Source organism: Amblyraja radiata, chromosome 12 (genome assembly GCF_010909765.2).
Source record: "Amblyraja radiata isolate CabotCenter1 chromosome 12, sAmbRad1.1.pri, whole genome shotgun sequence".
NCBI lineage: Eukaryota > Metazoa > Chordata > Chondrichthyes > Rajiformes > Rajidae > Amblyraja > Amblyraja radiata.
The window spans coordinates 44,334,036-44,349,021 of NC_045967.1; positions in this window are offsets into that span (position 1 = coordinate 44,334,036).

The following is a 14,986-nucleotide window of genomic DNA, read 5'->3' on the forward strand; positions in this document are numbered from 1 at the left end:
CGTATTACAACCGCTCCGCACTCTTAAATCTCTATTCCTACGGCAACATTTCTTACACCGTAAATGGCTCGATTGTAATCATGTATTGTCTTTCCGCTGACTGGATAGCACGCACCAGAAGCTTTTCACTGTACCTTGGTACATGTGACAATAAACATTAAACTAAACTATTCTTTGTGTTTTGGTATTAGGTGGATGCAATTGCTACTGTTGGATACAAGTGCAGGAACATGCTAGCCACTAACTTCATTGCTTTTTTTCTCAAATGTACTCACACTTTCATGTTCTTTTGATCCTTTAGTTGAAAAGGAGATAGGAGGTGTTTCAAAAGGAACTGCAGATGCTGGAAAATCGAAGGTACACAAAAATGCTGGAGAAACTCAGCGGGTGCAGCAGCATCTATGGAGCGAAGGAGATAGGCAACGTTTCGGCCCGAAACGTTGCCTATCTCCTTCGCTCCATAGATGCTGCTGCACCCGCTGAGTTTCTCCAGCATTTTTTCTGTACCTAAGGAGATAGGAGGGTTGGCTGTGAATATTGCTGCATGACACGTCACCTGTTACAACTAGCTGTTCTTGAATCAGGCGAATGCAGAAACAAAAACACATACAGTAGAGGTGGTAATTTTGACCAGCGATGGCAATATAAAGAAGTTAAAACTATGTTGTCTAGGTTTGTCATTTGAGTCTCTAGTGACTCAGAGATTGTTGATCTCTCCCCTTGATCATTTGCAGGAAGACGTGGTAATGCCAAAAAAAATGACTCAAATGTACATCAATCTCCTCAGCCTACTTTGTTTTATATTGCGTCATTTGAATCATGAAATATTATACTTGGCCATGTCCAAACCAATCCCTCTCATTAATCTTGCTTTAGTTTGACAGACATCATAAGCACCTAGGTCTCCTGAGCTCCTCTAAAAGTTTAATTTGGGAAGCATTCCTTCTTTTTATGTGCGATGGACATTATAACAAAATGATGTGGGATTTCAATTCTATGAATGTCCATCAATGTCCATGTTTTCTTTAAATGTGCATTGTTAGAATTTTTGGGAAACCTAAAAGCTTTCTTACTGGAAGGTAGACAAAAATGCTGGAGAAACTCAGCGGGTGCAGCAGCATCTATGGAGCGAAGGAAATAGGCAATGTTTCGGGCCAAAACCCTTCTTCAGACTGATCGGCCCGAAACGTTGCCTATTTCCTTCGCTCTATAGATGCTGCTGCACCCGCTGAGTTTCTCCAGCATTTTTGTCTACCTTCGATTTTCCAGCATCTGCAGTTCCTTCTTAAACAAAAAGCTTTCTTACTGCCCCATTTAGAATATCTTTTTAAGGGAAAAGAGCAGTATATGTATATGTAAGCTGGTATATTTATAAATTGATGCAGTTGGGCAGCCCTTTTCCACAGCTGGTCGAGCTGTTGCCTCACTACGCCAGAGACCCGGGTTCGATGCTGACCTTGGGCTTTGGTGTTTGCAAGTTCTCCTTGTGACCACATGGGTTTTCTCCAGGTGCTCCGGTTTCCTCCCACATCCTAAATATGTGTGAGCTTATGGGTTGATTGGCATCTATAAAATTGCCACTAATGCGTAGGGAGATGAGAAAATGGGGTAACAGAACTGCTGTGACCGAGTGGTCGATGCCCGGCATAGACTCAGAGAGCTGAAGGGCCTATTTCCATAATGTATGTCCATATATATTTCCATATTGTATGGAGTATTCAAGAGAGAGTTAGATATAGCTCTTAGGGCTAATGGAATCAAGGGATATGGGGAGAAAGCAGGCACGTGGTACTGATTTTGGATGATCAGCCATGATCGTACTGTATGGGCTGAATGGCCTACTCCTGCACCTATTTTCTATGTTTCTATGTTTGTATGTCTAAACTAAATATGATTAGAGGATGTGGAGAGCATTTATTGTTCATATCTATTTGTTCCGGACTTGAGGAAACCCTTAAGAGTCAATCATATCGTTGGTCTACGGCCAAGTATAGTGCAGACCAGGTAAAGATCGCAGATTTCCTTTCCTGAAGAACAGAAGTGAACATTATGGGTTTTATTTGGAGATCTGAGAATTTGAAGGTTATTATTACTGCGACTAGATTTATTTAATTACTTGAATTTCAAATCCTTCCTTGCCATGGTGGCATTTGTACTCATTTATTTGAACCAATGGTCCAGAGCTTTAGGTTTATTATCGTCACATGTACTGAGGTACAGTGACAAGCATTGTTTACGTGCTGGTCAATCAAGTCAGGTAATACCATTACTTGATACAATCAAGCCAAACCCTAGTGCAATAGGTAGAGCAAAGGGAAAGATACCAGAATGCAGACTATAGTTCTCAACATTGTAGCAAAACGCTTCCAGAAAAAAAGTCCAATGTCCGCAATGAGATAAGTTGGAGAATCGCAGATCTTTGATCTGAAGAAGGGTCTCGACCCGAAAGGTCGCCCCTTCCTTCTTTGCAAAGATGCTGCCTGTCCCGCTGAGTTACCCCAGCATTTTGTGTCTATCTTCAGTTTAAACCAGCATCTCCAACCCATATTAGGCTGGAGAATCGGGACTTTAGCCTAGCTTGTGGAAGGGCCGTTCAGAAGTCTGATAATAGAGGGGAAGGAGCTGTTCCTGAGTCTGGTGGCGCAGGCTTTCATGCTTCTGTGCCTTCTGCCCGACAGGAGTGGGGAGAAGCAGGAATGACCAACTTGTCATTCCCTCTAGCTCATTATTCCATCTGCTAGTTCAATAATTTACCCACTGCATTAATGTATCCCGTACTACACTACTGCGCCAGTCCGATGAAGGGCCTCAACACAAAACGCACTTATTCCTTTTCTCCAGAGATGCTGCCTGACCCTGCTGAGTTACTCCAGCACTTTGCGTCTAAATACTGCGACAGATATGTTTTAAAAGATTTGTGGATAGCTCCAGGCCTCTCCAATAACGCCATGGACAAAATTTGTGCAATGACTCCAGCAGGACTAAGTGAACCCAACCTTGAAAATAACAGCCCAAAGCAGCTTGGCACGAAACATGCCTCACACCCACCCCGGTTATTCCTTCAAGTTTCATTCACTGTTTAAGAGGGAACTGCAGATGCTGGAAAATCCAGCATTTCTCCAGCATTTTTGTCTACCTTCTTTCATTTATTGAGTCTGTTCTGCAACTGGTGCAGCTGATCAAAAACAATCTACTCGTATTCCAAAGTATGTGACTTGCTTAACTTTATAAATAAATGATCAGAATTATCTAATGCCTGAAGGCTATGGTGCAAAAAAACACTGTCTCTGAAATTATGTAGTCAGACTCTGTATCAAGATGAGAATCTGGGAAATATAGGTCAAGGAAAAATAAGCCAAGTTACAAACAATACTAAGACTGAATAAAATGAGGCCAAGATAAGTTGGGTAGCTGTAACCTTGTGTGGTTAGTCTGGGATTTAAAACATAGGAGATTCTTGGAAAAGGAACAAAATGGTAAGGCTAAAGACTACATATTTTTATGTTTTGCATATGTATTAAATGGAATGAAACATATCGTACGATTTCACCTCAGAAAGAAAATGGTACATTTGGAGCATGGAATAACTAAAAGCTAATGGGAGTCGAAAGGAACAGTGGCCATCGTGGAGATGATAAAATAAAATCATGACTTCTATTTTTAACTGTGTTGCTGAGGCAATTTTTACAATGGCTAAATTAAACATATTAGACCTAAGGACAGATGAAAGGCAATTTTAAAATTTAATAACACAAATAAAAGTGAAATAGGATATTGAAAATAATAAAGGAAAGACACGAAGTAGAATAGCTAAGAGATAAGGAGGTAAGATTGGAAATGAACCAGAGAAAAACATAAATAGGAAAGAAATATCTACATATAAAAAAAGTAGGACTGATTGGAAAGAATAAATAGACCAAGGAATAGCAGAACCACCAGACTGCTCTTTGCATCAGTTTTAACGGAAGACTGGTTGTGAGAGTGAAATGGTACAAGAGGAGGAAGCAGAGTAATTAGATAGGATAGCTATAGACAAGAATTAGAACTGGAAAATAAATGGCAGCCAATGCAGAAAAAGGCCTAAGGCACACATTCTATCGTCTCATGGGATATCAGAGAGGAAACAGCGGAGCCTCTGAACACAATCTCTCAACGTCCTTGGATGTGAAAGTTACACTGGAGGCCTGGAGGAAAGCCAAAGTGACACCTCTGTCCAAAAGAAAGAAAGCAATAAACCAGGTGACCAAAAAGATTCTGTCCGCCTAACAACAGTTAGTGGTAAGATTCCAGAGGCGAAAATACAGGATAAAATTAACACTAAATTAAGGCCAATTAAAGATAACCAACACAAATTTGTCAACGTCAAGCAATGTCTGTTCCTAGAGGAACAGACAAGATTATTGATAAATTAATTGCAATGGATGTCACGAAAGTGGATTTTCATAAAGAATTTGTTAAAGTGCCTCATGTCTAATTTCCTGATACAAGTAAGCCACAAATAATCAAATTAAATCCAGTTAGCACAGAAAGTTATAAAAGATGAACCAAGGCATGTAGTAATAGGCAATTTTGTATTGGAGAAAGTGAAGAATGATATCCCTCGTGTTAATGTTGACCTGCTCTTAATATTTATGTATAAAGACATGGAGATGAGAATCTGAAAGCAAAATTTCAAAATCTTAAGGTGCCAGTTTAATAAATAGTATGGTTCATATTAAAAAAGAACAAGAAATCAAATGGAAGGTACACAAAAATGCTGGAGAAACTCAGCAGGTGCAGCAGCATCTATGGAGCGAAAGAAATAGGTGACGTTTCGGGCCGGAACTCTTCTTCAGACTGATGGTGGGTGGGGGGGGAGAAGGAAGGAAAAAGGGAGGAGGAGGAGCCCGAGGGCAGGGGGATGGGAGGAGACAGCTCGAGGGTTAAGGAAGGGGAGGAGACAGCAAGGGCTAGCAAAATTGGAAGAATTCAATGTTCATGCCAACCGGACGCAAGCAACCCAGGCGGAATATGAGGTGCTGTTCCTCCAATTTCCGGTGTTGCTCACTCTGGCAATGGAGGAGACTCAGGACAGAGAGGTCGGATTGGGAATGGGAGGGGGAGTTGAAGTGCTGAGCGACCGGATTTGTGTTGGTTATCTTTAATTGGCCTGAGCGGAGGTGTTCAGCGAAACGATCGCCCAACCTCCGCTAGTCTCACCGATGTAAATCAGCTGACATCTAGAGCAGCGGATGCAGTAGATGAGGTTGGAGGAGATACAGGTGAACCTTTGTCGCACCTGGAACGACTGTTTGGGTCCTTGAATGGAGTCGAGGGTGGAGGTGAAGGGACAGGTGTTGCATTTCTTGCGATTGCAACGGAAAGTGCCCGGGGAGGGGGTGGTACGGTAGGGAAGGGAAGAATTTACAAGGGAGTTGCGGAGGGAGCGGTCTTTGCGGAAGGCAGACATGGGGGGAGATGGGAAGATGTGGCGAGTGGTGGGATCACGTTGGAGGTGGCGGAAATGGCTGAGGATTATTTGTTGTATTTGCCGGCTGGTGGGGTGAAAGGTGAGGACTAGGGGGACTCTGCCCTTGTTGCGAGTGCGGGGATGGGGAGAGAGAGCAGTGTTGCGGGGTATGGACGAGACCCTGGTGCGAGCCTCATCTATGGTGGAGGAGGGGAATCCCCGTTCCCTGAAGAGCGAGGACATTTCCGATGCCCTGGTGTGGAAAAACAAATGGGTTCAATATACTGCAAAACATCCATAAACTGAAACAGGAGTTGCAAAGGTGTGTCCCATACTCTTGCTTCAGCCGCTCTGTTGCTTATACTTCGCAGTCTCTTCTTCCTGGAAGCAACAGTAGAGGGGAATCTAAACGTACTCAATTTGCAACCACAGATGAAACTTTGATCTGTGAAAATGATAGAAAAGAGGTACATGACTTCATCATGTCGATACTACATCTGTATCCAATGATGGTGGAGGCTGAGAGAGCAGTTCCTAAACTTCGAACTCTTTCAGTGAAGCTGGCATTTATTTCGAGAGGACTAGAATATAAAAACAGGGTTGTAATGCTGAGGCTTTAGAAGGCACTGTATTGTGAGCAGTTTTGGGCCCGATATCTGAGGAAGGATGTGCTGCCATTGCGGAGGGTACAGAGGAGGTTTACGAGAATGATCTCAGGAATGATTAGGTTAACATATGATATTAGCATTTGATGGCACTGGGCCTATACTCGCTGGAGTTTAGGAGGATGAGGGGGGCACCTCATTGAAAGTTACCAAATAGTGAAAGGCTTGAATAGAGTGGGTGTGGAGAGGATATTTCCACTAGTGGGAAAGTCAAGGACTAGAGGCCATAGTCTCAGAATAAAAAAATATACCTGTAGCAAGGAGATGAGGACGAATTTATTTAGTCAGAGGGTATTTTTAAGGCAGAGATTTACAGATTCTTGATTAGTAAAGGTGTCAGGGATTATGGGGAGAAGGTAAGAGATTGAGGTTGAGTGGGAAAGATAGATCAGCCATGATTGAATGGCGGAGTAGACTTGATGAACCCAATGGCTTAATTCTGCTCCTATAACCTATGAAGAAACTGCTGGAGTAACTCAGCAGGTCAGGCAGAATCCCTGGAGAAGGGGTCTGAAGAAGGTTCTCAAACCCAAAAGGTCACCTATCCATGTTCTCCAGGAATGCTGCCTGACTTGCTGAGTTACTCCAGCACTTTGTGTCTTTCCTCACTCTTAGTGAGTCTGTTCTGCGTCATGAAGTCTTTGCATGACTCCTGTCCTTGTGACCCCTGTCCTTGTGGAAATGTTGATCTATATTTTGATTCAAGGCACTGAGCAACCTAGCATTGACTGTTAGAAAGAGTAAAGGTGGGAATTAGGGCCAAATTAAAGGGAGAGGAAAATGAAATTGGAGATGCAACAAATTGAGAAACCAGCAGTGATCTCTATTTTGTCAAGTGCCGAGCATGTGTATATACTCCTTCCCTCCCTTCTCTCTCTGCCAAAATACTAGGAGGAAAACTCTTGGCAGATAGCAAAGCTAGATTTTGTCCTTGCACACAAAATGATTAATTGTTCAACGAAAATGTAGAGATTTGTCTGTTAAAAAACAAATTATTGAGATATCTCAAAGTAACTTGAGAGTGAAGAATGTTTTCAATTATAACCATCGGGGTTTGTTTTTTTTTGTCCTTTGGAGTCTTCATTCTCTGTCCAATTGCTAACACAGGGTAAATAAAGTTGGGAAAAAGTATTGCAATTTTTTTCTCAATTCTAGTTTTATTTATGGAGTCTCTCATGGCCTCAAGAATGTTAAGATATATTGATAGGCTGCCTACAACAAACAGTGTGTTCTCTATTCCAAATCTCCAGCAGCAGAATAGTGTGCGAGGGAAAAAACCTATCTGGAATGATTCCTCCATTTACAATGCAGTGCAAAGCCCTCCAGACCTGTATATTTCAGGTACGACCTCAGTCTCTAGTGAATTGTCTGATCTTAGGTAAGGAGGCACTAGAAGTACATTTCATTTTAGTGCCCGAGGCTACAATCATAGCAAATCTCTTCATCATTGTCCAGTTGCCTTTGCAGGAAGGTTGGTGTGCACATATCATACAGGCAATCAACAAAAATTGGCTTCACTTTGAAATTTCGCAATGATTGACTAGACCCTAATTTCGATTCCGATCCCTTTAAAATGTTTACATGGTAAAAAAATAAATAGCCGTGTTGAGGATTAAAAGCGCAATTAACTCACAATTAAATTTCTTAATCATGAGATTAGTCAGAAATTTATTTTATCCCCTTGACAGCCCTGCATCAAGTAACAAGCAGACATATGAAGATATGAAATAGGAGTACCAATAGGCCTTTCAGCCCCTTAAGCCTTTCATAAAACCGTGGATGGTCTGGCTGTAATCTCAGCTACATTTTCCTGCCTATTCCCAATCACTTGTCGCCCCTTGTTCATCAAGGATCTATCCACCTCAGCCACAAACAATTCTGAGATCTTGCTTTCATCTTACTATGAGGAAGAGAGCTACAGAGAAAAAAATTACCTCATCTCTTTCTGAAATGGATTACATTTATTTTTAAACTGTGAAGCCTACTTCTAAACTCTCGTACAATAGGAAACATCTTCTTCATTTCCACCCTGTGGAGACTCCCCATGATCTCATGTTTCAACCAACTTGTCTCTCGCTGTTCTAAACTCTAGTGGGTTCAAGGCTAATCTCTCCAACTGTTCCTCATAAGGCAATCCATCCATTCAAGATATTTGCATATGCTCTTACATGCAAGAGAATACCGTATATAGTGCTCCAGATGGGATCTCACCAATGCCTTGTGTAACTGAAGTCTAAAATTAAAACACAAAGTGCTGAAGAAACTCTGTGGGTTAGGCAGCATCTGAGGAGGGAACGGAAGGATGATGTTTCGGGTCAGGATCCTTCTTCAGATTCTGAAGAGACCCAAAACATCGCCTGTCTATTCCCTCCCTAGATGCTGCCTGACCTGCTCATTTCCTCCTTAACTTTTGTGTAAAATCCCCTTCACTTAAACGATGATTTTCTTTTAACTATCTTAACAACTTGCTGTATCTCTATACAAATATTTTGTAAATCACGCACCAGGAAACCCAGATCTCCCTACAATCTCTCACCATTTGGAAATTATGCTTCTTTTTAACATTTCATACCAAATTGTACAATGTTATATTCTCCTACCTTATGCCATTTGCCAGCGCCTGTTATTCACTAAAATTGTCTACATTCCCTTGAGGTCTCCTTGTGGCCTCATCATAACTTACCTACCCATTGGTGCCATTAGAAAATGTAGCAATCATTCATCCAAGTTGGATTGTTTTCCCTGGAGTGTTGGAGGCTGAGGGGAAATCTGATAGAAGTATATAGAATGATAAGAGGCATATATGATGTATAAAGTCAGAAACTTCTTCCCAGAGAGAACAATTATGGGTCAAAGGGCCTATTCCTGTGCTATATTGCACAATATTCAATGGTTTCAGTCATTTATATAATTGTAAAAAATGGAAACCGACCTGTCTGGCATAGGCTGTTCTTCATTCCCTAAATGCACTAGGGTCTGATTTGTCAGGTTTCTATCGAGCTTGATACTTTATTCCAGCTGAGAACTCTGCAAAGAGAAGATTCTTCCTTCTCCCTGCTTATTTCTCCCTGATCTCGCCGGGCAAAAGTTAGAGAAGCTTGAAATCACAAATGACCAGACTCAGGAGCAGTCTCTTCCCCTCTTTATCAGGCTTCTGAACGGTCCTTCTATAAGCCAGGATGCTGTCTGATTCACCTCTACCCCACTGCGGACATTGGACTTTGTCTATGGAACTGATTCGCTGCAATGCTGAGAACTATATTCTGCACTCTGCCCCTTTCCCTTTGCTCTATCTATTGTACATGAGTTTGACTTGATTGTACTTGAAAGGTTGAATAAGTTAGGTCTTTATTCTTTGGAGCGCAGAAGGTTAAGGGGGGGCTTGATAGAGGTCTTTAAAATTATGAGAGGGATAGACAGAGTTGACGTGGATAAGCTTTTCCCATTGAGAGTAGGGAAGATTCAAACAAGAAGACATGACTTCAGAATTAAGGGACAGAAGTTTAGGGGTAACATGAGGGGGAACTTCTTTACTCAGAGAGTGGTAGCTGTGTGGAATGAGCTTCCAGTGGAAGTGGTGGAGGCAGGTTCGATTTTATCATTTAAAAATAAATTGGATAGGTATATGGATGGGAAAGGAATGGAGGGTTATGGTCTGAGTGCAGGTAGATGGGACTAGGGGAAAATAAGTGTTCGGCACGGACTTGTAGGGCCGAGATGGCCTGTTTCCGTGCTGTAATTGTTATATGGTTATATGGTTATACTTATGTATAGTATTATCTGATCTGATTGGATAGCAGTCAAAATAACGCTTTTCACTGTATATGTAATAGTAATAAACCTAAACCTAAACCAAAAGGTACTCTGATTGTTGAGGTGTTGAGGATCAAGAACAGACCAATTTGCTTGCCATAGTGGCTTCAAAATTCAATTTCTTCAGACAGTGGCTGCAACGGTCTATAAACGTTGATATTCAGGTTGCTTGTACAGGGCAGCAAAGTGGCACAACGGTAGACTTGCTGCCTTATGGAGCCAGAGACCCTAGATTCAACTCTGAGTATGGGTGCCGACTGCACGGAGTCTGTGTGTCGTCCCGGTGACCGCATGGGTTTTCTCCGGGTGCTCCGGTTTCCTCCCGCATCCCAAAGACATACAGGTTTGTAGGTTAATCGGCTCCTGTAAAAAAAATTGTCCCTAGTGTGTAGGATAGAAACAGTGCACAGGGATCACTGGTAGGCGTGGATCCATAGAGGATCTCTATAGTCTAAAAGTCTAAGGTCTAAAATGTATAGATGATCCACTACTTTAACTATGCTAAAAATATGTAATTGCTGCACTGCAGGAAATGCTAGATCTACTGACTGAGACGGGCTTTAAGTTAACCCTTGAAAGGCAATCCTCTTTCAAGCTGAAGTTACTCTTCTTAGAATTAGACATTTGGATAAAAGATGCAACCTTGATCAGCATAGAGCGCAATCCAGAGACTCTTCCTATCTGCTTCCATAATGTCTTTGCAATCATTTCTCAGGGCTAAAGGGTCATCTGCAATCCACAGTGTTCTAAGTTCACCAGACCATTGTATAACCCACTGAATCACTGTTTAGTGATAACCAAACAGAAACACACAATAAAGCAGTCAAAAGTTAAAAGAAATGCCTTGCCTGGTCTCACCAGATGCAGATAAATCATTCTACCTCAAAGACATTGCTTCTTATCAAGGTTTCATGTCAAAAGACTTTGAAACAACAGTTTATTATTGCATTTGCCTGATAGATTCTGCTAGGGTTCTGATGTATACAATAATCGTGAGAGAGATATTTATTATCTGTTTTATGTGGAATGCGACATTTTATCTTCAATATTATTCACAGTTGTTAATGTTTCATTCACTTGAATCTGTTAATGTAATAGGGAATCACTTATATCGGCAACATTGACCTGCTGAACATTATTACTAATGGTCACAAAGTGCTGGAGTTATGCCCCTGTCCCACTTAGGAAACCTGAACGGAAACCTCTGGAGACTTCGCGCCCCACCCAAGGTTTCCGTGCGGTCCCCGGAGGTTTTTGTCAGTCTCCCTACCTGCTTCCACTACCTGCAACCTCCGGCAACTACGTGCAACCTCCGGGAACTGCACGGAAACCTTGGGTGGGGTGCAAAGTCTCCAGAGGTTTCCGTTCAGGTTTCCTAAGTGGGACAGGGGCATAACTCAGCACGTCAGGCAGCAAATCTGAGGAACATGGATAGGTGAAGTTTAGGAGCAGAATTAGGCCATTTGGCCCATCATGTCTACCCTACCAGTCACTCATGGCTGATCTAATGACAACTTGACCCGAAACGTCACCTAACCATGTTCTCCAGAGCTGCTGCCTGACCTGCTGAGTTACTCCAGCACATTGTGTCCTTTTGTACATTAAGCAGCATCTACAATCCCTGGTTTCTACTTTATTCATTTCTAATGGAGTGTGATCAGAACATAATCTCAAAGAAAACCACCTTGGTGGCAGAGTTTTTACTTAATCCGGGGGAAACCTACAGCTGACAACTCTCTGTTGCAGTTTGACCCATTCCATGCTACAGAAACTGCTGCCAGATGATGAAGTTGTGTATTTAAGGAGATCTCCCTTTTATCAAAACAGGACCTACATTTGATTTACAGTTTGTGTTCCTCAGAATATTTAGACACTGATCTTGTACCCTCACTCAACTGAAATATATCAGCCATGGCTGCTTTGCTAACAGCTGTGAAGGAACCTCCCCACACATCTCAACATCTGTTCAGGTTCAATGGTTCAACGGTGCTTTATCTGTCACAAGTGCAACTCCACAGTTAAATTCCTTTTGCATATATACGCATGGGTGTGCCGCCATGATTTGGCGCCATTTCCACAATGCAAAGTCCGCTCGGTCTACTGGAGCAGTTCCTGATCCTGGTAAACCCCAGGCTCCGGCAGGGCCTTCTCCCATCACCTTCCACCAGATTGGTCCACAAACTGGCGTCGCTCTCCATTTATGTGCCCCGGGGATGCCTCTTGCAGCCGACCTTGAAGTCATTGGAGGCATTATCCCGGATAACCCTCCTACTGACCCTTGCTTCTCCCGTCCATCGTCTCCAGCGGCTCCCTACTGGTTCCGCGGTCTGCCGAACTTTTGGGTCCTTGGGGCGGACCCCGATCTGCGACCGACCAAGTCTTCGGGTCCTCCGGCGGGTTTCCATTTCCAAGGCCCGCGGTACCTCGGGAACGCCTCTGCCGCGCAGCTCCTCGGGTAAAACTTAGCAGGAAATCCTGAAATTAAGGAATCATAGAAACATAGAAAATAGATGCAGGAGTAGGCCATTCAGTCCTTCGAGCCAGCACCGCCATTCAATCATGGCTGATCATCCAGAATCAGTATCCTGTTTTTCCTTCTCCCCATATCCCTTTATTCCATTAGCCCTAAGAGCTAAATCTAACTCTCTCTTGAATACATCCAGTAAATTGGCCTCCATTGCCTTCCGTGGCAGAGAATTCCACAGGTTCACAACTCTCTGGCTGAAAAATATTTTCCTCATCTCAGTCCTAAATGACCTACCCCTTATTCTTAAACTGTGACCCCTGGTTCTGGACTCCCCCAACATCTGGAACATTTTTCCTGCATCTAGCCTGTCCCATCGCTTAAGAATCTTATACGTTTATGTAAGATCCCCTCTCATCTTTCTAAATTCCAGTGAATATAAGCCCAGTCAATCCATTCTTTCATCATATATCAGTCCTGCCATTCCGGGAATTAACCTGGTGAACCTACGCTGCACTCCCTCAATAGCAAGAATGTCCTTCCTCAAATTAGGAGACCAAAACTGCACACAATACTCCAGGTGCAGTCTCACCAAGGCCCTGTACAACTGCAGTCGAACCTCCTTGCCCCTATACTCAAATCCTCTCGCTATGAAAGCCAACATGCCATTAGCTTTCTTCACTGCCTACTGTACCTGCATGCTTACTTTCAGTGACTGGTGTACAGGGACACCTAAGTCCCATTGCACCTGCCCTTCTCCTAATCTGACACCATTCAGATAATAATCTGCCTTCTTGTTCTTGCCACCAAAGTGGATGACCTCACATTTATCCACATTATACTGTATCCGCTATGCATCTTCCCACTCACCCAACCTATCCAAGTCACCCTGCAGCCTCATAGCATCCTCCTCGCAGCTCACACTGGCACCCAGCTTCGTGTCATCTGCAAAATTGGAGATGTCACATTTAATTACATTGTCTAAATCGTTAATATAATTATTGATTTCTTCGGTGTGGTAAAATCCAATTACCCCAGGTAATGTTCATGTTGTCAATTCTATGCTATCCCATCCAACATATTATGAAAATAACTTTAGAATGTTTCACAGGAAATCCTGAATGCACATCCTTATTGTTTTATTTGGAGTGGTCAAATCCAATCAGGCCTATAGGTTCTCTACCTAAATGTTTACATTGGACTCACAAGTTAAAGGGCAACTAAAGAGGGATTAACAAAGGACAACGTAATGAAGCAACTCAGCAGGCCAGTCAACATCTCTGGAGAACTTGGATCGTTTATGTTCATAAGTTATAGGAGCAGAATTAGGCCATTTGGCCCATCAAGTCTACTTCGCTATTCAATCATGGCTGATCTATCTTTCCCTCTCAACACCATTCTCCTGCATTCTCCCCATAACCCCTGACACCCGTACTAACCAAGGATAGGTGACATTTTGGATTAGGGTCCTTCTTCAGACTAATTGTAGTAGGGGGAGAAAGCTGGAAGAGAGCTGGGGGCACTCTCACCTCAACTAAAACAGCATCATCGAGGCTAGATTTGGCGTTCCAGCAGTATATGTTTAAATCTCACATGTGGTAATGGCACAATTCTTTTTTTTTCTTCTTTTTTTTAAATAATATTTTTTATTAGAAGTAGACATATTATAAAGTATAGTTGCATATTATAGTAAAAAAAACTTTTCATATACATCAGTCATACATTATTAAAAATTTCAATTTTAAATCTCACATGTGGTAATGGCACAATTCTGATAAACTAGTTTCTCAACTTAATAAAGATAAGGAGGCGATAGGAAAATATTGTTGCTTATTAATCCAGAGACCATAGGATCAGTCAATAAGTACCCTGTGTGTATGCCAACTATCTATTCTGTATATTTCTCAACACCTTTCATTCTGACCTACATGAGGCCATTATCCAAAGGAGAACCTGTACCAATAGGTGATACTCTAACGTACAATATCAGTTTTGTTTGACAAGTATGCAACAATTATTCTATGACCATGCCATTTTCAAATTCACTTCAGTTCCTGACAGACATGGATCTCCCAGAAATTGATTCTGTTGCACACCTTTGCAGGTAGATTATGGATTTCTAATATTACCCACTGATTATTGACATGGTTACCAGAGGTTTGAAGGTGTTAACACGCCATTAACTCCTGCACTTTCCTGGACATTATATGTTGATTTGCTCTTGGGAAATTGGGAACTTTTAATCAATGTGGATTGGGATCAAGGCTAAGTGTCATTTCGGATTAGGGCCCTCCTTCAGACTGATTGTAGTCGGGCGGGGGGGGGATGGGGGCGGGAGAATTGTCACAATTTCAGAACAGAAATTTTATCATTGTAGAAAACGCTGGGAACTCTGCAAAAAAAAGCATATTTTCAAGATTGTTTAAAAGGCGAAAAGGGGGATTTAAAAATGATCAGGGTCACATGGTTGACTATCTTCAAGTCATCTATCAACATGTGCCCCAAAAGATTAGGAAATCAAAATCCTTTCAATAGCTACATTGCTTCCAGCTGGGAAGAAACCTTCTCACACATCTGAATATCTGGTCAGGTACT